The sequence below is a fragment of the Rana temporaria genome, chromosome 9, assembly GCF_905171775.1.
Source record: "Rana temporaria chromosome 9, aRanTem1.1, whole genome shotgun sequence".
NCBI classification, from domain to species: Eukaryota; Metazoa; Chordata; class Amphibia; order Anura; family Ranidae; genus Rana; species Rana temporaria.
Genome location: NC_053497.1, coordinates 48,737,639 through 48,761,734, shown reverse-complemented (window position 1 = coordinate 48,761,734; position 24,096 = coordinate 48,737,639). Strand labels below are relative to the sequence as shown.

General features: G+C 43.5%; 1 protein-coding gene across 3 annotated transcripts in view; it reads left to right on the top strand.

Moving 5' to 3' along the window:
• The window catches only part of LOC120913456 (3-galactosyl-N-acetylglucosaminide 4-alpha-L-fucosyltransferase FUT3-like), a 50,454-nt gene that overhangs the window by 10,354 nt on the left and 16,004 nt on the right, over positions 1-24,096 (top strand). Inside the window, exon 1 of one of the 3 annotated variants that reach the window (XM_040323389.1) lies at positions 10,312-10,339. The exons of 1 other annotated variant lie outside the window; for it this stretch is intronic. The gene's annotated coding sequence lies outside the window, so the exon portion shown is untranslated. Of the gene's footprint in view, positions 1-10,311; positions 10,340-10,377; positions 10,633-24,096 lie in introns of those variants that run through there. One more of the 3 variants, XM_040323388.1, reaches the window with a different exon arrangement.

Sequence of the window (24,096 nt, the reverse complement as noted above, 5' to 3'; positions counted from 1 at the left end):
ATTCAAACAAGAAAGTTCATTGTGATAAGCAAAAGCAACGTTTCCATCAAAAAATTGATTGGTGTATATTGGTGCGCAGCGGTCTTACAAGCGCACTTTTTTTGGAAAAAAATACTTTTTTGAATTAAAACATAAGACAGCAGTAAAGTTAGATGAATTTTCTTTTATATTGTGAAAGATGATGTTACACCGAGTAAATTGATACCCAACATGTCACACTTCAAAAGTGCGCCCGCTCGACAAATCTCCATTGGAGATGTTTAAAAACATTCTACAGGTTGCATGTTTTGAGGTACAGAGGAGGTCTAGGGCTAAAATTATTTCTCTCGCTCTAACGATTGTGGTGATACCTCACATGTGTGGTTTGAACACTGTTTACATATGTGGGCGCTGCTCACACATGCGTCTGCTTCTGCACGGGATGGGGCGCGTTAAAAAAAAAATTCTTATTTATTTAACTTTTTATTTGTGTCACTTTTATTCCTATTACAAGGAATGTAAACATCCCATGCAATAGAAAAAAAAGACAGGACCTCTTAAAAATTAGATCTGGGGTCAAAAAGACCTCAGATCTCATATTTACACTAAAATGCAATAAATTGTATTTATTTTTTTAAATGTCTTTTAAAATTATTTATTTTTTAAATGTCCCTTTAAGAGCTATGGGCGGAGGTGACATTTTGACATAGATTCTGCCCTGCAATGCTGTGGAGCTGAGTGGGAACCATCTTCCCCTCACTCCCAGCTCCATGCCACAGAGCAGAGCGGACCCGATCATCTCCGCCGCTGCCGGCGGCTCCGGTAAGTGGTGGACGGCACCAGAGCGTGGTGGGAGGGGGCGGCTCTCCTGCCACCGATATAAGTGATCTTGCTGTGAATCTGCTGCAGAAACCACTTTTATCTTAAAGCCGATCGCCTGCTCTTGTAGAGGATACCTATTACTGTCAGTATCACTGTGAGAGTCAGATCCAAGCTATAGCTTCAGAGGGCTATTCACCAAATATCTTAGCAAACCAGCTGTGGAACATTTTTCAAATATACTTCTCTGTATCCCAGCTACGCATTTTAGACCCCTTTCCAGTGTACTGCCCCCTTCCTACAGTATGTTCTGTGCATCAGGAGGGGGGTTATACTGGTGATAGGAGAGTACAGAGGCATGTGGGGTATGTTGAGTATAACAAAACAAAACATGTATCATTATTTGCAGGACAAACAAGACTTTGAGTAATTTGTCTTACAAAAATTATTTCATTTTTTATTCCATTTATTTATTTTTCTACATTGATCAAAGGCGTGGGCACAGGGTGTACCGGGTGAGCTTGGGCACACCCCAAATCACCCCATGTGTACAGGGCTTTATATTAGTAAGAGCTGAGCTCTGCCACTGTTGCGTCAGAGGGGGTGGGGGTCACCCGCACACTGACGGGTAGCCCCGCCCTCAGCTATATAAGAGCTGTCAGGCTTTTTTTCTTTTTAATGAAGGACTTGTCCTAAGCTGTGTACTGTACTGTGGTTTTTAAAATTTTTGACACTTTTTTGTGAAATGGTAGGGGTACAATGTACCCCGTTACCAATTCACATAGGGGAGACTGGGATCTGGGGTCCTCTTTGTTAAAGATTTTGATAAACCCCCCGCCCGCAGACCCCCACAACCACCGGGCAAGAGTTGTGGGGATGAGGCCCTTGTCCCCATCAACATGGGGACATCCTCCCCATGTTGAGGGCATGTGGCCTGGTACGGTTCAGGAGGGGGGGCACTCTCTCGGCCCCCCTCTTTTCCTGTAGCCTGCCAGGTTGCATGCTCGGACAAGGTCTGGTATGGATTTTTGGGGGGGACTCCACAGCATTTTTTTTTTATTTTGGCACGGGGTTCCCCTTAAAATCCATACCAGACCTGAAGGTTCTGGTATAGATATTAAGGGGGACCCCTACACCATTTAATAAAAATGGTGCAGGGTTCCCCTTAATATCCATACCAGACCTGAAGGGCCTGGTATGGAATTTGGGGGGAACCCCACGCTTTTTCTTTTTTAATTTTGGTTCGGGGTTCCCCTTAATATTCATACCAGACCCAAAGGGCCTGATAATGGACTGAGAGAACCCATGCCGTTTTTTTCAATGATTTTTATCTGTATTGCCAGGACCCCGACAATTTATTATAGCCGCAGGCAGTTTTAAATGACGTTTTTCCTTTAGATATTTCATTTTGTGCAGGGACTTTTCTAAACACGGGAAAAATCACTGCTCCCAAAAAAACGGCCATCTTTTAAACTTTTTTTTGCATTGATCCATGTCCCCTGGGGCAGGACCCAGGTCCCCAAACACAGGATGGGAAGATGTTCTTTAAGAATCGCGACAATTTTGTTGTATTCTAAAGAAAATGTAGTGGCAAAAATAACTTTATTTGTATTGAAATCACTGCACTGTTTATGTTTATTTGCACTACTATTCTGAATCATCTCCAAACGATCTCTGCAAAATGCTATATTTTTGCTTCTATCTATTGTTCATGTATTGTAGCCCCTTTCTTTGAGTCACTTTTGTGTCGCTGTACATTCTTGCAAAAAATCCTTGTCTGTAGAGTAGTACCTCCTGGCCTTGATGAATTCACCAGTGGGCAAATACTTAATGGTATGACTGGGGCAACAGCTATCAGCCAAATACACACGGTCAGACTTTTGACCGGGCAAAACGGAATTTCCAACGGAAAAATAGAGAACCTGCTCTCTATCTAAGTTCGTCGAAAATTCCAACGGAAAAAGTGTGTACTTGGCATAAAAGTTTTGGAAGTCACTGTGTTGCTAAATGCCCCATCAAGGTCAAATCCAAATAGTCTATTTGAGTCGGGTGGTGTACACAGGTGGACTCCAAATTTAGAGAGTTTGTATTAAGATATTTAATAAAATAACCTATGGCATCACCTGATCCATGCCATACAGGCATACCCCACTTTTAAGTACACAATGGGATTTATTTACTAAAGCTGGGAAGTGCAAAATCAGGCTCTGCATAGAAACCAATGAGCTTCCAACCCCAGCTCGTTCAATTAAGTTTTGGTAATTAAACTTGGAAGCTCATTGGTTTTTATGCAGAAGTTGGTCTGATTTAGTGCTTTCCAGCTTTAGTAAATAAACCCCATTACCTAAATGTGGGGTATGCCTGTACTACAATCAGGTCATCAATAAAACGCACATACTAGGCTATATTGGTTTTAAATGGATTACCATGGGCAAATAAAATAGATTCTTCCCACCAGCCCATGTAGAGATTAGCCAAAGAGAGGGTAAATTTTGCCCCCATGGATACACCTTGACTTTGAATGTAGTATCGATCATCAAACATAAAAAAGGTGTGTGTCAGGAGGAATCCTACTGCTCTACAAATGAACTCACGCACATTAGGACTATAAACACTGTAACATGAAAGATGGTGTTTTATGGCTGACAGTGCTAGAGAATGAGGAATGCAGGAATACAAAGATCTGACATCTATAGCGATCCAGATACATTCTGTAGACCAAAAAATTTCCTGCATGTGGGCTAACAAATGTTCATTATCCTTTAAAAACCCAAGTAAACGAACAACAAGCGTTTGGAAAAATTGATCAACCCATTCTTCTAATTTCTCCAATAGCGATCCTATACCAGCAACTATTGGACGACCTTTCACTGGATTGTCTTGCTTGTGTACATTGGGGAGATGGTGAAAAAACAGAATAATGGGATGTGTGACCATGAGATAATCTACAGTTTTTTTGATCTAGAACACCCATATCCATAACTTCATCTAATAATTGTGACAATTTTTGTTGAATGGTTGCTGTAGGATCAGAACTGAGGGGGCGATATGTAGTGTAATCTTCCAGCTGCCTGAGTGCTTCCTTTTTGTAACTAGCAGTTTCTAAGATCACTACAGTACCCCCCTTATCTGTCTAGAGGTCAAAGAAAAAGCTGCACTATTGTAAGCTAAATTATGACACTAGTAGCAATAAAGTACTAGATAAATACCAACTGAAATTGTGAAACACCAAATGAGTGAAACAAATTATCTATAAATATGTCTGTGAGACCTCAATAAGGTGACAGGAAGGGGTTAATTCCTAAAAAAAAGGTAAAAACCTAAAAAGTGACAAGTGGATAAATGGCAGTCCGTGTACAAAAAAAAAGACCTTGAGAATACCATTAACAATAACGTTAAAGGCAAACAAAATGTGAATGCATATAAAAGATAATTATGCAGAGTGTCCATATACACTTAAACATCCCAGTGTTGAACGAAAAAGTGCTGACAGGATAGTGCCTCCACCAAACAATAACACTGCCGCTTACCGGATGGATGTGATCTCTAAATTATAGGAGATCAATATGCGCATATGGCCAATGTCCCAGTCTAGGATCTCTAATGGTAGGATATATCCCTCAGTGTAGTCTCAATATGGCATAGAAGATGTCTCATACAACGTAGCAATTCAGGATGCACCACATAGAAAAAAGAAGGGACTGGCATAGCATAAAACCCTTAATTTTAATAGGTAACATCAAAATGCACACTTACATCGAAGAAGTGAGAAATGGGCATATAAAAAACACAATCGAGCTGGCCGGCTCTTCGATTCAGCAGCCTGTATCTTCCGGGTCTGGCGCACGACGCGGTGACGTCAGAATGTCGTTCCTCCCAACGTTTCGTCACTAGAGGGACATGGTCACGGAAGCTGAAGATCGGTATTAAGATCATCGTATATAGAGAGCGAACGATATTGCAAAACACTCTCCTTCAAAGAGACTATGTTCTGGTTGACATCTACAAGGAGTTTCTCTTCATATGATGAAATCAAGTGCATTAAATCAAACGAACATTTAGAAAGGATGTCATTCCATTCTGTGCGGAAAACTGTGGAGGGAGATTTCCTAATCCTCAGACCTCTTGGGCACCATATACTCTGCAATATATTGCTCAAGACCTGTGGAATCCCACCAAAGCCGCACTGGTAATCTTGATACTTTTTCCTTTTCTGGTGCTGAACAGGTTAAAAAAAACAAGGAGGTGTCACTCATCTTATTTTGCTTAAGCGTTAAGTGACCCATACCCTCAATACTAGAAAACCGTATGTTTTGAATGATAGGATGATAAATCTTTTTCTTAACATAATCGCATTGTTTTGATACATCTATTGTACCACTTTGAACATGTTTTATTTGTTCATAATATGTCCTTATGTCTGCTGTGCTTCTTTCTTTTCTTTTCTCCATGTGTTTTTAATTGTTTTGATTGCTTCTGATGAGGATGCACCCTTCCCATTTGGAGTGCTTACTTTGCTATAAATATCAGTTTTTAAATCAAACATGTATGCTTTGATGAAGGCTCCTTAGCCGAAACGCGTCAGTGTATAGTGTGTACCCATGTAACCAATGGAAGACTTTTATTCAAGAGCCTCTGAGTCACTCCCAAAAGTGTTGGTTTCCCAGCGGACTTCAAGCAATAATTTCTCATGAATAGAGCAGTGTTTGACAAGACAGGAAGCGAAAGAGGTAGATAAAAACTAAATTTTTTAAGGTTATGGCTTGCCTAAGTAAATTTTATTATAGGGACAGGGTAACTTTAATAACTCACAATTTAATTTTTTTTTAGGCATGGTATATATTTACATAGTAACATTGGTCCAGCTCTACTGTAAATATCATACCTGGGTAATGCCACTGGAAATCTCTGAAGTAGACGCTACTCCAGTAATCTCTACTTGCTTCAAGGATTAGTGATGAGTGGCCAGCCTGATGCATTGCGTATACAGGAGGTCAGCTGCTCGGGTCACATGGGCACCATTTAGAGAATGCTTTGTATTCTGAATTAATGAAAAGCATTCTCTGATAGGATGACATAAGATGCAGTAAAGGGCATAAGGGCAGTGAAAATGCAAAGCATTCTCTGAATGGCACAAGTGACTGATCTCACGTATTCAAAATGCATCAGGCCGACCCAGAAGTAAGTAAAGATTTCTGGAGTAGCAGTGTCTACATCAGTGATTTCCAGTTTTCAGAGGCGTCATCCAGGTATGGTGTATATATATATATATATATTGTATTTATTGGCATATAACACTCACTTTTTTACCCTGAAAATAGAGGGTAAACTGTGCCTGCGTGTTATACGCAGGGGACTGTGGCAGTTTTTTTTCCTGATACTGCCCTCTTAAAGTTAGGGTGCATGTTATACGCCTTTGCGTGTTATATGCCGATAAATACGGTATATATATACATATATGTATATATATATATATATAGTTACAATAGTCAAAGATGGACCAATGTAAAAATATACCATACCTAGACTTCATCATAAAAGTATATCCAAAACCAAGATTATTTTTTTCTGTTTTCGTTGGAATAGGGAAGTTTTAAAGCTAAACTCCAGAAAAATTAAAAATTACCCCCGCAGTTGGGCTCCACCAGGGGTTCAAAGGTTGAATGCTAATTTTTGCTTAGGGTACTAGTAAGAGCTCATGCACATTTGTTTACAGATCTGAACGCAGGTGTATTGTTCTCTATGGGCCCTTGCACACAACTGTGTAAAAAACAGTATCTATTTAAAGCGGGAGTTCACCTGCAAAAAAAATTAAAAGCCAGCCACTGCTGGCTTTTAAAACATGGACACTTACCTGCCCAGGTCGCCTGCGTTGTCGGCAGCCGAAGCCGAGCGGTAGGGAATCGGTGAGGGAATAGGGAAGTGAAGCGCTGCGGCTTCACTGCCCGGTTCCCTACTGCACATGCGCGAGTCGCGCTGCGCCGTTCCACTGGTCCCCGTTGTGTTCTGGGAGCCGAGTGTTTCCCAGAACACAACGGGGAGTGACTAGGGTGACCACATTTCCAAACTACCATTCAGGGACACCCCCATTCCCAAAAATCAGCTTGTGCTGTAACGAATGACAGCACAGTGATTGGACACAAGAGGCGGGATTTATTATTTCTCCAATCCCAAGCAGGGGGCAGGGATTGTGCTCCTCCAGGCATTCCCGGCCAGGGCAAGTACTGTCAGTGAGTAAAGCGGTGATCTGGTGGCCTTTTTTGGGGGCATGAGATTGGCCCGGGGGGTGGCTGTGTCATTTTCATTCCGGGACACTGTATTGTCCTGTAATGAAGGTGCCCGGGACAGACCTGCAAAATGCGGGACTGTCCTGGGCAATCCGGGACACGTGGTCACCCTAGGAGTGACGCGGAGGGGCCGGACTCCCGCCGGAGTCTATACCAGGAAGTGGTGCAAATACCTGTTTTATACAGGTATCTTCACCCCCTCCCCCCTGAAAGGTGTCAAATGTGACACCGGAGGGGGGGAGGGTTCACTTTTGGGTGAACCTCCGCTTAAAAAATAAATAAAAAAATGAAAAACCTACATCTAAAGTCTTGGGAATGGACCATATTTTATTCTGTAAACGTGTCAATTTTTGCTCCTCCTGTTCTGTTTACAACCTGCCCATTAAATATTTAGGGGTGAGCTGACCATACCTGTACATTAATATACATTGAGATGTCCCCTTCAAGTATATGGGATATACATGGGTTATCTATGGGTTTTGTATATCAATCTATGCAGTCCTACACTTTATACAGCTTTTTCCCATGTTGAAGGTAGTGGTACTGATATATTAGAATTCTAATGAGCACTTACCTTTTTAAAGGACTACATGTACAATTCATCAGATGAATCTGTACAGTGGAGAAAGATTCATTGTTTATTTTATTGTTTCTTTTTGATAAGAGTAAATGTGGGACCTTGACGATGGTGACTTTTCTTCTTATGTACAGAATCTAGCTTACAGCAGAGCTAAAAGCACAAATACACACGTATGCTTCAATGGTCTGATGCCCATGAGGTCACTCACGAGCACCACCATCTTCTCCCTGGGTTCTCATGGGTCCCCGGTCCTCATATATTTTGATTGGCCAGCGAGGCATGCATGGTAATGCAGTCATCCCAGCACACTGGCACTGGTGTTCCATAATCCAAACTGAACTGCACATGCACATTCTAAAATTGGATTGCGACCAGGCAAGTGTTACATAGTTATGTAGTAGGTGAGGTTGAAAAAAGACACAAGTCCATCAAGTCCAACTTATGTGTGTGATTATATGTCAGTATTACATTGTATATCCCTGTATGTTGTGGTCTTCAGTTGCTCATCTAACAGTTTCTTGAAACCATTGATGCCCCCCCCGCTGAGACCACCGCCTGTGGAAGGGAATTCCACGTCCTTGCCACTCTTACAGTAAAGAACCCTCTACGTAGTTCAAGGTTAAACCTCTTTTCTTCTAATTTTAATGAGTGGCCATGTGTCTTGTTAAACTCCCTTCTGTGTATTTTACTTTTTATTGCGTGCTAATTATGCTTTTGAATAAATTAAATATTTTAACTTTTTGCCAAGTGGTTTTCAACATCTCCCTTGAATGAATGCATGTTTATTTTTTGACGCTGCAATAATGTTTGGGCTAGATTCAGATAGCCCTGCGTAATGTTGTGCGGGTGTAACGTATCGCCGATACGTTACACCCGCACAACATTACGCAGGGCTATCTGAATCTAGCCCAAACATTATTGTATCTCCGATACATTACGCCGCCATAAATTAGGGTGCAAGTTCCGTATTCAGAAAGAACTTGCGCTCTAAGTTACGGCGGCGTTACGTATGTGCTCCGGCGTAAGCCCGCCTAATTCAAATTTGGATGATGTGGGCGTGTTTTATCTAAATTTAGTGTGACCCTACGTATTTGACGTTTTTTACGAACGGCGAATGCGCCGTTCGTGAAAGAATTCCAGTGCGCATGCTCGAAATTCCACCGCAAATCGTCAATGCTTTAGACGTAAACGTAACTTACGTACAGCCCTATTCGTGAATGACTTACGCAAACGACGTAAAAATTTCAAATTTCGACGCTGGAACGACGTCCATACTTAACATTGCGTACGCCTCATATAGCAGGAGTAACCTTACGCCGGAAAAAGCCTAACGTAAACAACGTAAAAAAATGCGCCGGGCGTAAGTACGTTTGTGAATCGGCGTATCTACCTAATTAGCATATTCCTTGCGTAAATCGACGGAAGCGCCACCTAGCGGCCAGCGTAAAATTGCAACTAAGATACGATGACGTAAGAGATTTACGGTCGGATCTTAGTCAAATCTATGCGTAACTGATTCTAAGAATCAGGCGCATAGATACGACGCAGCAACTCAGAGATACGACGGCGTATCTGGAGATACGCAGTCGTATCTCGTACCTGAATCTAGCCCTTTGGGGTAGATTCAGAGAGCAATTACTCCTGCGTATCCTTAGATACGCATCGTAATTGCTAAGTAGCGCCAGCGTATCTACTTTCTGTATTCAGAAAGCTAGATACGCTGACTGTAGCCTAAGATATGACTGGAATAAGTCTCTTATGCCGTCGTATCTTAGGGGGCATTCTGACGCTGGCCGCTAGGTGGCGCACCCGTAGTTGTCAGCGTAGAGTATGCAAATTGCATACTTATGCCGATTCACAAACGTACGCGCAGCCGGCGCTCGTTTTTTACGCCGTTTGCGTACGTCGTAAGGCTGCTCCTGCTATTAGGAGGCGCAGCCAATGGTAAGTATGGACGTCGTTCCCGTGTCGCGATTTTCAAATTTTGCGTCGTTTGCGTAACTCGTTCGTGAATGGCGCTGGACGCCATTTACGTTCACGTCGAAGCCAATGACGTCCTTACGACGTCATTTACCGCAACGCACGTCTGGAAATTTTCCCGACGGAGCATGCGCAGTACGTTCGGCGCGGGAACGCGCCTAATTTAAATGATACACGCCCCCTACCGGATCATTTAAATTACGCGCGCTTACGCCGGCCCCTTTTACGATACGCCGCCGCAAATTACGGAGCAAATGCTTCGTGAATGCAGCGTAGCTCCAGTAATTTACGGAGGCGTATCGTAAAAACGATACGCTGCGCCGCCGTATCCGCGCCCCTACCTGAATCTGGGCCTTTGTCTTTTATGTCTGCCCAAAGCTCAGATTTAAGAGGAATTTAGAAATAACCGTCTACAAATAAAAATTGAAGAATTCCTGCTGACCAAGAAAATGTTCCTTTTCTACAATTGTATATCTGTCATTGGCTTGTCCTGATTGACTGTTTTAAGTGAAAGGATAATGTATTTGTTCTACTCAGTAAAACACCTGGCACACTCCTTGGGAGGGACGAAGGATAATGTCTTTGTTCCACACCTGACACCCTCCTTGGGAGGGACTAGGTTCCAGGAGCCTGAAATAAAGTGTCCAGTAAAATACTTGTTGTACTAAGTGACTTGGCTCAGCCGGCTCAATAGGTAAGAAAACAGCGTCTGACATTTTTCTGCCTCTCCTTTTTATCTGATGAGGTCAGTGTGGATATAATTATCTCTGATCATGTAAGATGACACTGAAAAAGTAGTTAATTATTGACATTGTCAGTATACTTCATCCGCCTGGATATTATACTTAATAAGATGAACACAAAACAGCATATGGTTTAGTTTGTGATGAAAAAACTGACAGCTTTGATCGTTGACATCCACGCTGGGACTTGTAGGATCCCACCCAACATAATGCAGTCAAAATTGGATATTTGATGCCGAGACAGGTAAGAGACCTTTGTGATGTGTCATTGCTTTTTATTGCCGTGTCTTATCCCTTTAACCCTTATGGCTGGCATCTTAGGTAGGTGTTAAGTGACACTAAACTCTAGTTAAAAAAAATATACATTTGATTCATGTATGTATTCCTATGTCAGAAAAGTACCTTCTATTGCTCCTTCAAATCTTGAAATTCCTTTTATTCGGCTCTTGTGAGCCAACTTTCTGTTAGAAGGTGGCTACGTTCAATTTGCATGGTCCCATAGCCTCCCAGGCTCTCGTTCCCACTCCTGAGACGTACTATGGACTACTAGGGGATTTGTAGTGTGCATAGAGCATTGCACAACTAAAGCCTCGTACACACAATCAGATTTCCATCAGACAAATCCGTGGAATTTTGTGCGAAGGGCATTGGCCGTGAACTTGTTCTGCATACAGACAGGAGAACCTTTTCAGCCAACATACACCAAACGACGTGTTTTTATTGCTTTTTAGCGCCACCCTTTGGGCAACTTCAGCTAATGTTCTTTTATGGTTAGCATTGGTTCTAGGCATGCGTGTTTGTACTTTGGATTTTAGTCCGACAAACTTGTGTACACACAATCGGATAATCTGACGGGACACATTTGTTGACAGAAAATTTGAGAGCATGCTTTCCTACATTTGTTGTCAGAAATTCCGACAACAATTGTCTGACGGATTATAAAAACGGTTGGATTATCTGACAAAAACCCTGCCATCACACAATTGTTGTTGGAAAATCCGATCGTGTGAATGGGCCTTAACATGCACTGCTCGTTTCAATTAAACAGAAAAAGAGAGGTTTGCATAGCTCCTAACTGTCCCTGATATTAAGGGACTGTCCCTGATTTGGAACAAAGTCCTTCTGTCCCTCTTTCCTCCTCCTTTGTCTCTGATTTTGGTCTATATAATCGTATATAAAAAGCACAATTTATCTTTCAAAAAATGTTTCCCAGGTGCTAAACCTTTCATCCAATTTCTAAAATGCTGCATTTGTAAATTTTAGAAAAAAGTCTAAAGGAATAGTAGTAAAATTGTAAAAAAAAAAAAAAAAACCACTTGTGGGTTTAATATATATTTTTTATATAAATCTCCTTTAAGGGGGCATGGCAGGGGGCGTGTCCTATGCCTAGATACTTTTTCTAATAGGTGTCCCTCGTTCGCATCTCAAAATGTTGGGAGGTATGGGTTTGGGAGCTCACAAAGGATATTATAAGAGGCAGAAAAACACAGTAGGAACTGATTTCATGAAAATAGATCAATTAAGCAGTGTAGGTGTAATGACTATTTTTGAAGAATAAGGACATAATTTAGTGTCACCTGAAGGCATAGGACTGTCTTGTTGACAGGGCTTTTTTTCAGTGGGAACGCAGTTCCGGAACCTCCTGGACTGACTGTATGTAATGGCAAGGGGTGCTGGGGTGTGCTGTAGTCGGTTGATGTTCACTGCTTGGATCTATTTTTTTACGTTGGGGGGGGGGTCTATTGTTGCTGGGGAAGTCTATTTTTGCTGGTGGGGGACCTATTGTTGCTAGGGGGGGGCGGGTCTTATGTCGCTGGGGGGGTCAGTTGTTGCTGAAAGAGATCTACTGTTGGGAGAGGGGTCTATTGTTGATGGCAGCCAGAAAGTCACTTAATTCTGGTTATGTGGAGATCTGTTGATGCTGCCGGGAGTATATTGTTGCTGGGGGGTAAATTTTGTTGTGGGTGGTCCATTGTTGTTAAGTAGGCATGTGCATTTCGTTTCGTTCCGAATCGAAATTCGGACAAATTTTTTATTATTCGGACATTCGGATGCATACGAATTCCCGAATTGTAATATTAACGAATTTCCGAATCCCGAACGAACGTTTTCGAATCGAAAACCTGCGGAAGAAATTCGATCGAATTCGAAAACAAATTCTATTCGACTCGAATTCGAAAACAAATTCTATTCTAATCGAATTCGAAAACAATTAGATTCGAAAACAAATTCGAATGAAAATTGAAAGCAAATTTGAATCAAAATCGAAAAAATATAAATCGATTTCTAAAAAGGAATACAATAAAATAGAATAGAATATAAAATAATAAAACAATAGAATGAAAATTAAAGAATTAATAGAATGTAATCAAATACAATAGAATATGACCTGGCTTCTTGTATCTATCTTCTATCTATCTATCTTCCATTTTCTGAAATTCGAAATTCATATAGAATGAACTCAAATTCGAATAGAAAAATATTAGAATAGAGTAGAATAAAATATATTTATTTATATATATATATATATATATATATATATATATATATATATATATATATATATATATATATATATATATATATATATATATATATTTATTATTATTATTATTATTCTACTCTTCTAATATTTTTCTATTCCAATTTGAGTTCATTCTATATGAATTTCGAATTAGAATAGGGTAGAAAAAATATATATATATATACATATATGTTTTTTATTATTCTACTCTTCTAATATTTTTCTATTTGAATTTGAGTTCATTCTATATGAATTTCAGAAAATGGAAGATAGATAGATAGATAGATAGAAGATAGATACAAGAAGCCAGGTCATATTCTATTGTATTTGATTACATTCTATTAAATTCCATTCTGTTCTTTACTATTCTTTGATTTTCATTCTATTGTTTTATTATTTGATATTCTATTTTATTGTATTCTTTTTTAGAAATCGATTTATATTTTTTAGATTTTGATTCAAATTTGCTTTCAATTTTCATTCGAATTTGATTTCGAATCAAATTGTTTTCTAATTCGATTCAAATAGAATTTGTTTTCGAATCCAATTGAAATATTATCGAATCCGGTCTAATTATTTTCGAATCCGACCGGATTTTTCTAAATTCGGTCGAAAACGAACGAATTCCGAAAACGAATTTAACACATGTAACGAATCTAACTTAACGAAATTAATTAAATAACGAATTAAAACGAAACAAAACAAATTTTTCCCTTTTGCACATGCCTATTGTTAAGGGGGATCTATTGTTGCTGGCTGCAGGGTATCTATTTTACTGTTTTTTCTGGATATCATTACCAAATTCCATACAAATTACTTAGCACCACAAAATGGTACTTGGTTCTATATTGTCTAAAAGGGGCGGTAGTGGGAGGTGGGTAGGGGCAGAGAAAAGGGGTGACTTGGAAAGGGGGAGTTCCTGCACATATCGTCTGAGAAAAAAGCCCTGCTTGTTAATGTGTATGTTGCTGTATAATTAAAGTAGATGTAAATCACAACTGAATAACTTTTTTATTTGCTTAAAGGGTCACTAAAGGGAAAAAAAATGTTTTGCTGAAATGACTGTTTACAGGGTATAGAGACATAATAGTTAACTGATTCCTTTTAAAAATGATAAAAATAGATAAAAACCAATCATATAATGTGCCTGCAGTTTAGTTTCGTTTTTGCTGTTGTTTCCTGGTTCTCTGATGTACAGAGCCAGAGAGCCAATAGAGGGCAGTGAAGGTTTTGCAAAACGAAACTGGATTGGTGCTGAGGGGTTTAAATCACACCTCCTTGATTAGTCACCACAGTGAGAAATCTCCCAGTACTGTCGTGATCAGGAAACAGACAACCAGGAAGTGTCCAGAACAGAGAGGAATTACAGCAACATCAAAGCAAAAACGAACAATGAGGACATGAAAAAAAAAAAAATCCTTTAGTGACCCTTTAAGCAATGGGTTATAATATAAACAATGCCTTAAAAAAAATGCAGCTGTTCACCCCTCTTTCATCTTTGCTTCCCAATCCTGCTGATCTCCTGCAGCCTCTTTGCAGCTGCCTTTTGTGTACATGCATACACGCCAGTAACTTTTACACCCCAATTCTAAGTACAGTTCTCCTGGTGGTGACAAAAATGGACCATGTCCAAGTAAAAGGGCATTGGCACAGCCTCTTGTCTTCTCCCTTGGGGCCGCGCATTAAAAGGGTGATGACACAGGAGAACAAATGGCAGACAGGGACAGATGGTTTTCATCCTATAACAGAAAGTGCATTAAAAAAGGGACTTTCATGGTAGGATTACCAGATATTATTTTAACCACTTCAGCCCCAGAAGTTTCCCCCCCCCCCCTTAACTCCTTAACTGACAATTGCACGGCCGTGAAACGCTGTACCAAAATTGGTGCAATTTTTCCCCCCACAAATAGAGCTTTAATTTGGTGGTATTTGACCACCTCTGCGTTTTTTTTTTTTTTTGCACTATAAACCCCAAAAAAAAAAAAAATTTTCTTCTAAAATGCAATATTTTTTACTTTCTGCTATAAAACATATCCAATAAAAAAATGAAGGCCAATATGTATTCTGCTACATATTTTTGGTAAAAAGGAATTCCAATAAGCGTATATTGATTGGTGTGCACAAAAGTTATAGTGTCTTCAAACTTTGGGTTATTTTTATGCCATTTTGATAATTTTTTTATATTTTTACTAGTAATGGTTGCGATCAGTGATATTGCGGCAGACAAATTGGACACCTGACACTTTTTTTGTGAACCAGTGACATTGTTACAGTGATCAGTGCTAAAAATATGCACGCCCCCCCCCCCCCCCCCCCCCCCCCGCTGTCTATTGCACAAAATGAGGAACGGGTAAGTTGTTTCGCGCAATAGAGCCGCCCTGCCGCAGTATATCTGTGGTAGGCGGTCTTTAAGTGGTTAATGAACATTGCAGATTTTAAGAGGAAGTTCGATTCCACTGGCACAACCCTTAATACTGCACTCGAGATGGCAAGCAATGGTGCTGCAAGTTTTAAAAATGATTTGCCAAGCTATTGCTAGACTTGCCATATTGCATGACTCCAGATCAGGGGTCTCCAAACTACGGCCCGCGGGCCACATCCGGCCCGCCAGGCCATTTATTCCGGCCCGCAGCGTGAATCCTTAGTTCCCCTGTTAGTTGTGGAACCTGCGCTGCATATTCGCCCCAGGCAATATGCAGCGCAGGTCCCGCAATCCCTCCCGGCGTCTCACTGTGTGTGTTGGCTGCTGGCTGGGACCACGGCATCCCAGCAGCCAATGAGGTGTTTAGGGCAGACCTGTTGCCGCCTCCCTGCTCCCGCCTCCCGCCTCGCTGTTAACCAGTAACGAGTGTGTAATACCAGCGGGGCGGGAGTCGGGAGATGCAGCAGGTCTGCAGTGCACAGCCAGTGATGGAGAGTGGAGACGCGCTGGACACATGCAAGGAGGGGGGCTGATACACTTGTGTGGGGGTGGGTTGAATGGCGCTGATGGGGCACAAACATCTGGGGGCTGATGACTCTGATGGGGACACACGTGGAGGGGGTTTTTCATACTGATGGGGACACAAATTTTGGGGGACTGATGACTCTGCTGGGGACACACGTGGAGGGGGGGTTGTAGACTGATGGGGGCACAAATGTTGGGGGGCTGATGACTCAGATGGGGGCACAAATGTTGGGGGGCTGATGACTCTGATGGGGACACAAATTTTGGGGGACTGATGACTCTGCTGGGGACACACGTGGAGGGGGGGTTGTAGACTGATGGGGGCACAAATGTTGGGGGGCTGATGACTGATGGGGACACAAATGTGGGGGGGGGGTGATGACTCTGATGGGGACATACATGTGGGGGGGGGGCTGATGACTGATGGGGACATAAATGGGGGGGGGGGGGCTGATGACTGATGGGACATAAATATGGGGGGGGGGGTGATGACTCAGATGGGGACATAAATGTGGGGGGGGGGGTGATGACTCTGATGGGGACACAAATATCTGTGGGGTTTGATGGGGACACAAATGTGGGGGTGCTGGTGGCTCTTATGGGGACACAAACATGTGAGGAGGGGGGCTGATGGCTCTAATGGTGACACAAATATGCAGGCGGGGGTGGGCTGTGATGGGGACACAAATGTGCAGGGAGACTCGGATAAATGATGGGGGGGCTCTAATGGGGACACCAATTTTTGGGGATACTGATGGGGAAACAGATGAATGCGGAGACTGATGGGGACACAGATGAATGGGGACACAGATGATGGGGACACAGATGGATGGGGACACAGATGAATGGGGACACAGATGAATGGGGACACAGATGATGGGGACACAGATGAATGGGGACACAGATGATGGGGACACAGATGATGGGGACACAGATGATGGGGACACAGATGATGGGGACACAGATGATGGGGACACAGATGAATGCGGAGACTGATGGGGACACAGATGAATGGGGACACAGATGAATGGGGACACAGATGAATGGGGACACAGATGAATGGGAAGACTGATGGGGACACAGATGAATGGGAAGACTGATGGGGACACAGATGAATGGGGAAACTGATGGGGACACAGGTGGATGGGGACACAGATGAATGGGGACACAGATGAATGGGAAGACTGATGGGGACACAGATGATGGGGACACAGATGATGGGGACACAGATGATGGGGACACAGATGATGGGGACACAGATGAATGCGGAGACTGATGGGGACACAGATGAATGGGGACACAGATGAATGGGGACACAGATGAATGGGGACACAGATGAATGGGAAGACTGATGGGGACACAGATGAATGGGAAGACTGATGGGGACACAGATGAATGGGGAAACTGATGGGGACACAGGTGGATGGGGACACAGATGAATGGGGACACAGATGAATGGGAAGACTGATGGGGACACAGATGAATGGGGACACAGATGAATGGGGACACAGATGATGGGGACACAGATGAATGCGGAGACTGATGGGGACACAGATGAATGGGGACACAGATGAATGGGGACACAGATGAATGGGAAGACTGATGGGGACACATATGAATGGGGACACAGATGAATGGGGACACAGATAAATGGGGACACAGATAAATGGGGACACAGATGAATGGGAAGACTGATGGGGACACAGATGAATGGGAAGACTGATGGGGACACAGATGAATGGGGAAACTGATGGGGACACAGGTGGATGGGGACACAGATGAATGGGGACACAGATGAATGGGAAGACTGATGGGGACACAGATGTATGGGGACACAGATGAATGGAAAGACTGATGGGGACACAGATGAATGGGGACACAGGTGGATGGGGAAACTGATGGGGACACAGGTGGATGGGGACACAGATGAATGGGGACACAGATGAATGGGGACACAGGTGGATGGGGAAACTGATGGGGACACAGGTGGATGGGGACACAGATGAATGGGGACACAGATGGATGGGGAAACTGATGGATGGGGACACAGATGGATGGGGAAACTGATGGATGGGGACACAGATGGATGGGGAAAATGATGGGGACACAGATGAATGGGGAGACTGATGGGGACACAGATGAATGGGAGACTGATGGGGACACAGATGAATGGGGAGACTGATGGATGGGGAGACTGATGGGGACACAGATGAATGGGGAGACTGATGGGGACACAGATGATGGTGACACAGTTGGATGGGGAGACTGATGGGGACACAGATGAATGGGGAGACTGATGGGGACACAGATGAATGGGGAGACTGATGGGGACACAGATGATGGTGACACAGTTGGATGGGGAGACTGATGGGGACACAGATGAATGGGGAGACTGATGGGAACACAGATGATGGTGACACAGTTGGATGGGGAGACTGATGGGGACACAGATGAATGGGGACACAGATGGGGACACTGATGGGGACACAGATGATGGTGACACAGTTGGATGGGGAGACTGATGGGGACACAGATGAATGGGGACACAGATGGGGACACTGATGGGGACACAGATGATGGTGACACAGTTGGGTGGGGAGACTGATGGGGACACAGATGAATGGGGAGACTGATGGGGACACAGATGATGGTGACACAGTTGGATGGGGAGACTGATGGGGACACAGATGAATGGGGACACAGATGAGGACACAGATGAATGGAGAGACTGATGGGGACACAGATGGATGGGGACACAGATGATGGTGACACAGATGAATGGAGAGACTGATGGTGACACAGATGATGGTGACACGGATGTAAAGCCTCATGCACGCTGGAAGTTTAGCCCCGCTGCATGATGCTCCAGCGTTTAGGTGCCAGCAAAGAATAGAGGAGCACCATTCAATCTTGCTGTCAGCAGTAAGTCAAATTCTATTCTATTCTTCTTCTACTGTGGATTTATTTATAAATTATGTTTCCGGCCCGCGAATATGTGTAAAATATAGAATGTGGCCCTCGAAGTAAAAAGTTTGGAGACCCCTGCTCCAGATCAACTGTCTTTGCAAACAGACGTGCAGACTGTAAGTTCTGGTTCAGTTATGTTGTGCAATAGTCATCCCACCATAGGGGTCACTGTGGCTGAGTTTTCATGCTGTAGACTTGCAGAGCTCTTGCTGTAGACTTAGCACTGCAACTTTGCTCTTGCCACACAAATTTGCTACAAATTGAAAACGTTTCAACTAGAACTTGTGCTTCAAGTGCTCTGCAAATGTACAACTTGCCAGTAAAATTGTGCAGTAAGTTAACAGACTTACAATTCAACACTTCCACAAATTTGTGGCAAGTTATCCTTGCTATCTTGGACTGTACTAATGACACTGGTTGGTAAGGAAATAACATCTAGGGGAAATCAAGGGGTTACCTGTGTCAAGGGGTTCACAATGTGCAAATACAGAACTATGTGTGTGATTGGAACATAGTTTAGCAGGTTTCAGCCAAAATCATTGGCTGAAATCTGTTGCCAAATTCAGTCGGCAGGGGGCGTACACATGCATGCCCAAAACCTGACAGGAGGGCAAGCACACACATATACATGACTGTGCCTGTTGCTGCTGCCCGCTTGCAGGATATTTACTATGAGCGGCCAGCATGTAGTTAATTAGAAGACATGGCCGATATCAGCATGATAGAATCCTGAGCAGTGCGATGACAGGACAAAAGCTCCAGCCAGAATGCCCACACTTATTTTAGAAGATATATGTACAAACGACATCCTTCTTTTGACTGCCCCATACACTTGTCCTCATGTACAATTCAAGACTTGTACAATCCAGGACCAGTCACATGGAGAAAGCCTGTCGGAGTAAACTAAACAATAAGGCAATGTATGTAGGGGGTGCAAGTAGCGTTGTCACTTGTCTGGGATTCACCCAGTCCAGGTTTTTAAGCGTGTCCGGGTTTCAGGCAGACTAAAACTCAGACACATTATTCGACCGGGCTGTGGCTCCCCAAGTAACCAAGATATTCACACACAGATCTGTTGCTGTCCAGGAGCTGCGGGCGGCTGTCTGAGGGTGGATTCAGCATCACTTGGGGGGAGGGTGATGATGTCAGCAAGAGCAATTTGGCCAATCCACTGTTCACTGCGGCACGTTATGCATTACTACTCTCCTCGTCTTTGGGGCACCCAAAGGTGTTCAGGTTTGGCCTGAAGAAAAGGTGGCAACCCTGGGTGCAAGGGTAATTTCTTGCTGCTGCCCAAGGTAATGCCCTTAATGATCCAGCAATCCAGCAATTCCTACAATTTTGCAGGCGATTTAACCACTTAACGCCCGCCGCACGACTATTTACGTCCGCAAAATGGCACGGACAGGCAGATGGGCGTATATATACGTCCCCGCCTTTCCGCGGGTCGGGGGTCCGATCGGGACCCCCTCTGCTGCGTGCGGCGGGCGGCTTGCCTCAGGGAGTGATCTGGGACAACGGCGCGGCTATTCGTTTATAGCCGCTCCGTCGCGATCGCTCCCCGGAGCTGAAGAACGGGGAGAGCCGTATATAAACACGGCTTCCCCGTGCTTCACTGTGGCGGCTGCATCGATCGAGTAATCCCTTTTATAGGGAGACTCGATCGATGACGTCAGTCTTACAGCCACACCCCCCTACAGTTGTAAACACACACTAGGTGAACCCTAACTCCTACAGCGCCCCCTGTGGTTAACTCCCAAACTGCAACTGTCATTTTCACAATAAACAATGCAATTTAAATGCATTTTTTGCTGTGAAAATGACAATGGTCCCAAAAATGTGTCAAAATTGTCCGAAGTGTCCGCCATAATGTCACAGTCATGAAAAAAAATCGCTGATCGCCACCAATAGTAGTAAAAAAAAAAATTTATAAAAATGCAATAAAACTATCCCCTATTTTGTAAACGCTATAAATTTTGCGCAAACCAATCGATAAACGCTTATTGCGATTTTTTTAATCAAAAATAGGTAGAAGAATACGTATCGGCCTAAACTGAGGAAAAAAAATGTCATATATGTTTTTGGGGAATATTTATTACAGCAAAAAGTAAAAAATATTGCATTTTTTTCAAAATTGACGCTCTATTTTTATTTATAGCGCAAAAAATAAAAACCGCAGAGTTGATCAAATACCACCAAAAGAAAGCTCTATTTGTGGGGAAAAAAGGACGCCAATTTTGTTTGGGAGCCACGTCGCACGACCGCGCAATTGTCTGTTAAAGCGACGCAGTGCCGAATCGCAAAACCTGGCCTGAGCATTTAGCAACAAAATGGTCCGGGGCTTAAGTGGTTAAAGAGAGGAACACTAGAGTACGCCCAATTTAGAGACAACATTTCCTTAAAGTGATTAGGTTTGATTGTTCATTTCAACCCTCTCCCACAAAGCCATAGCAAGTTATCGTGCTCTGATCATCTATATGCCTGGCACTACAGATAAGCTATCTGAGGAATGAGGTAGCAATGGCTGGAACACGGATAAGGGTATTGCATCACTAGAGTTTCTGAGAGCCATGTGAAGGCAGCTGGTGACTCAACTAAAATGCAAATACTGTATTAGTTACAGGTTTCCTTCCATTAAAGTTAAAGTGGATGTAAAGCCTCAGGATTTTTCACCTTAATGCATTCTATTCTATTCTTTTTCATCCTTGAGCCCAATCCGATCCAGCAATGTGCTTTTTTTTTGTGGTATTTGGTCACCTCTGCGGCTTTTATTTTTTGCGCTATAAACAAAAGAAGAGCGGTAATTTTGGAAAAAACACAATATTTTTAACTTTTTGCTATAATCAATATCCCAATTTAAAAATAAAATAAATGTTCCTCAGTTTAGGCCGATTGATTTTTATTCTTCTACATATTTTTGGTGTAGCACTACCCCCGAAGGAGCTGCTGGTATTTGATTGGGCCTGTACTCTGCTCTAACACCCCTAATAATTTGGTCTCACTCCCCTTGACAGAGCTGTGGTGTAGTGCTGGTGTGAAGCTTAATAATAAAAGACAGGTGAATAGACACAGATTATATTCACTTTACTTGTGTTGTCACCAAGGCATACACTGCTCCACCTGCTTGGAGAATTAACAAGCCTCACAACAGATTGTGTTAAAGCAAAAGGTAAATTTACTAGAACAGGTTTTATCATTAAAGCGGTGGTTCACCCATAAAAACGACTTCCCCCTATTACACTGCCCCCCCGCATTACAATACGAATATGCCATTCATTTTTTTTTGGCTGCTGTACATACCTGGGTACAGCTATTCACCCGTGTCCGCCGGGTTGCGAGTCCCGCGGGAGTGGGCGTTCCTACCATGGCGGTGATTGACGTTTTGACTAAAAAACTAGCTCCCCCCGTCGCGTAAGCAGCGTCACGATTGGCGGAAGGAGCCGAACGGCGAGTCGGCGCTATACTGCGCCTGCGCATCGCAGTTCGGCTCCTTTCGCCAGTCGTGACGCGGCTTACGCGACGGGGGGGAGCTCATTTTTTAGTCAAAACGTCAATCACCGCCATGGTAGGAACGCCCACTCCCGCGGGACTCGCAACCCGGAGGACACGGGTGAATAGCTGTACCCAGGTATGTACAGCAGCCAAAAAAAAATGAATGGCATATTCGTATTGTAATGCGGGGGGGCAGTGTAATAGGGGGAAGTCGTTTTTATGGGTGAACCACCGCTTTAACACAAAACCACAATTGGTATACAATAATGAGACAAGAGGTTGTAAGTGGCATTCACCTGAGACCTACCTGAACTGCTCCAGCAGGGGGTGTCTCCAAGTGGGACTAATGCTCAGGCAACAACCTCAGCACTGAGCACCTTCCCATTTCCAGCACACCATGTAGACACTATGAAACCCACTATGTGGCACACAGTATTTGGCAAGAATGATATATCACAGTAAAATGAACTCAATATTCCCCCTACAGTCTCAAGTAGGTAGTAACAACACTGCAAGGCCTTACAGTAAGGCCGCGTACACACGGTCGTTCCAAACCGATGAGAATGGTCCGATGGGCCATTTCCATCGGTTCACCGCTGAAGTGGCCTTATGGTCTGATGTGCGTACACACCATCGTTCCAAAAACCGATCGAGTCAGAACGGTAAAACGTAAAACACACGACGTGCTGAAAAAAACAAAGTTCAATGCTTCCAAGCATGCGTCGACTTGATTCTGAGCATGCGTGGGTTTTGAACTGATGCTTTCTGTACTAACCATCGGTTTGGACCGATCGGGCAGCGGTCCATTGGTTCGGTTTTGAAGCATGTTTTAAAATTTTGGACCAAAGGAAAACAGACCGATGGGCTATACACACGGTCGGATTGGACCGATGAAACTGAACCTCGGTCCATTCTCATCGGTTTTGTCCGACCGTGTGTACTGGGCCTTAGAGGTTGCACAGGCAGTTCAACTCCTCCAAGATGGCACATCAATACGTGTCATTGCCAAGCTTGTTGTGTCTCTCAGCGCAGTCTCGAGCATGGAGGAGATTCCAGGAGACAGGCAGTTACTCTAGGAGAGCTGGACAGGGCCATAGAAGGTCCTTAACCTGTTCGCAGAACCAGTATCTGCTCATCAAAATGACCTCCAGTAGGCCACTGGTATGAATGTCTCTGACCAAACAATCAGAAAAAGACTTCACGAGGGTGGCTTGAGGATCCGATGTCCTATAGCGGGCCCTGTGCTCACTGCCCAGCACCGTGGAGCTCAATTGGCATTTGCCATTGAACTCCAGAATTGGCAGGTCCGCCACTGGCACCCCATGCTTTTCACAGATGAGAGCAGAAAGGACGTGAAAGGGTCTGGAGAAGTCATGGAGAACGTTATACTGCCTGTAACATTGTTCAGCATGACTGGTTTGGTGGCGGGTCAGTGATGGTCTGGGGAGGCATATCCATTAGGGTTGCCAACTGTCCGGTATTGACCGGGACAGTCCGGCTTTAGACACTTGTGCCCGGTTTTCAGTCTTCCTGATACCAGGACACAGGGTCGGAATAAGTGGCTGTGGAAAGGGGATGGAGCCTTAGGTGGCACAATTTACTGGGGGAGGGGGGCGCAGGTGAAATCCCTCACCATGCAGACAGGCTACTAAAGTACAGAGATTACTGTGGCTGCGGTATGCTGAGTGCACTCCTTCTGCACCCGACACATTCTATTCCCTGTCAGGCCGACTACCCGCTCCTCTGTCTGACAGTTCTTAAATAGGTAAGGAGCAGGG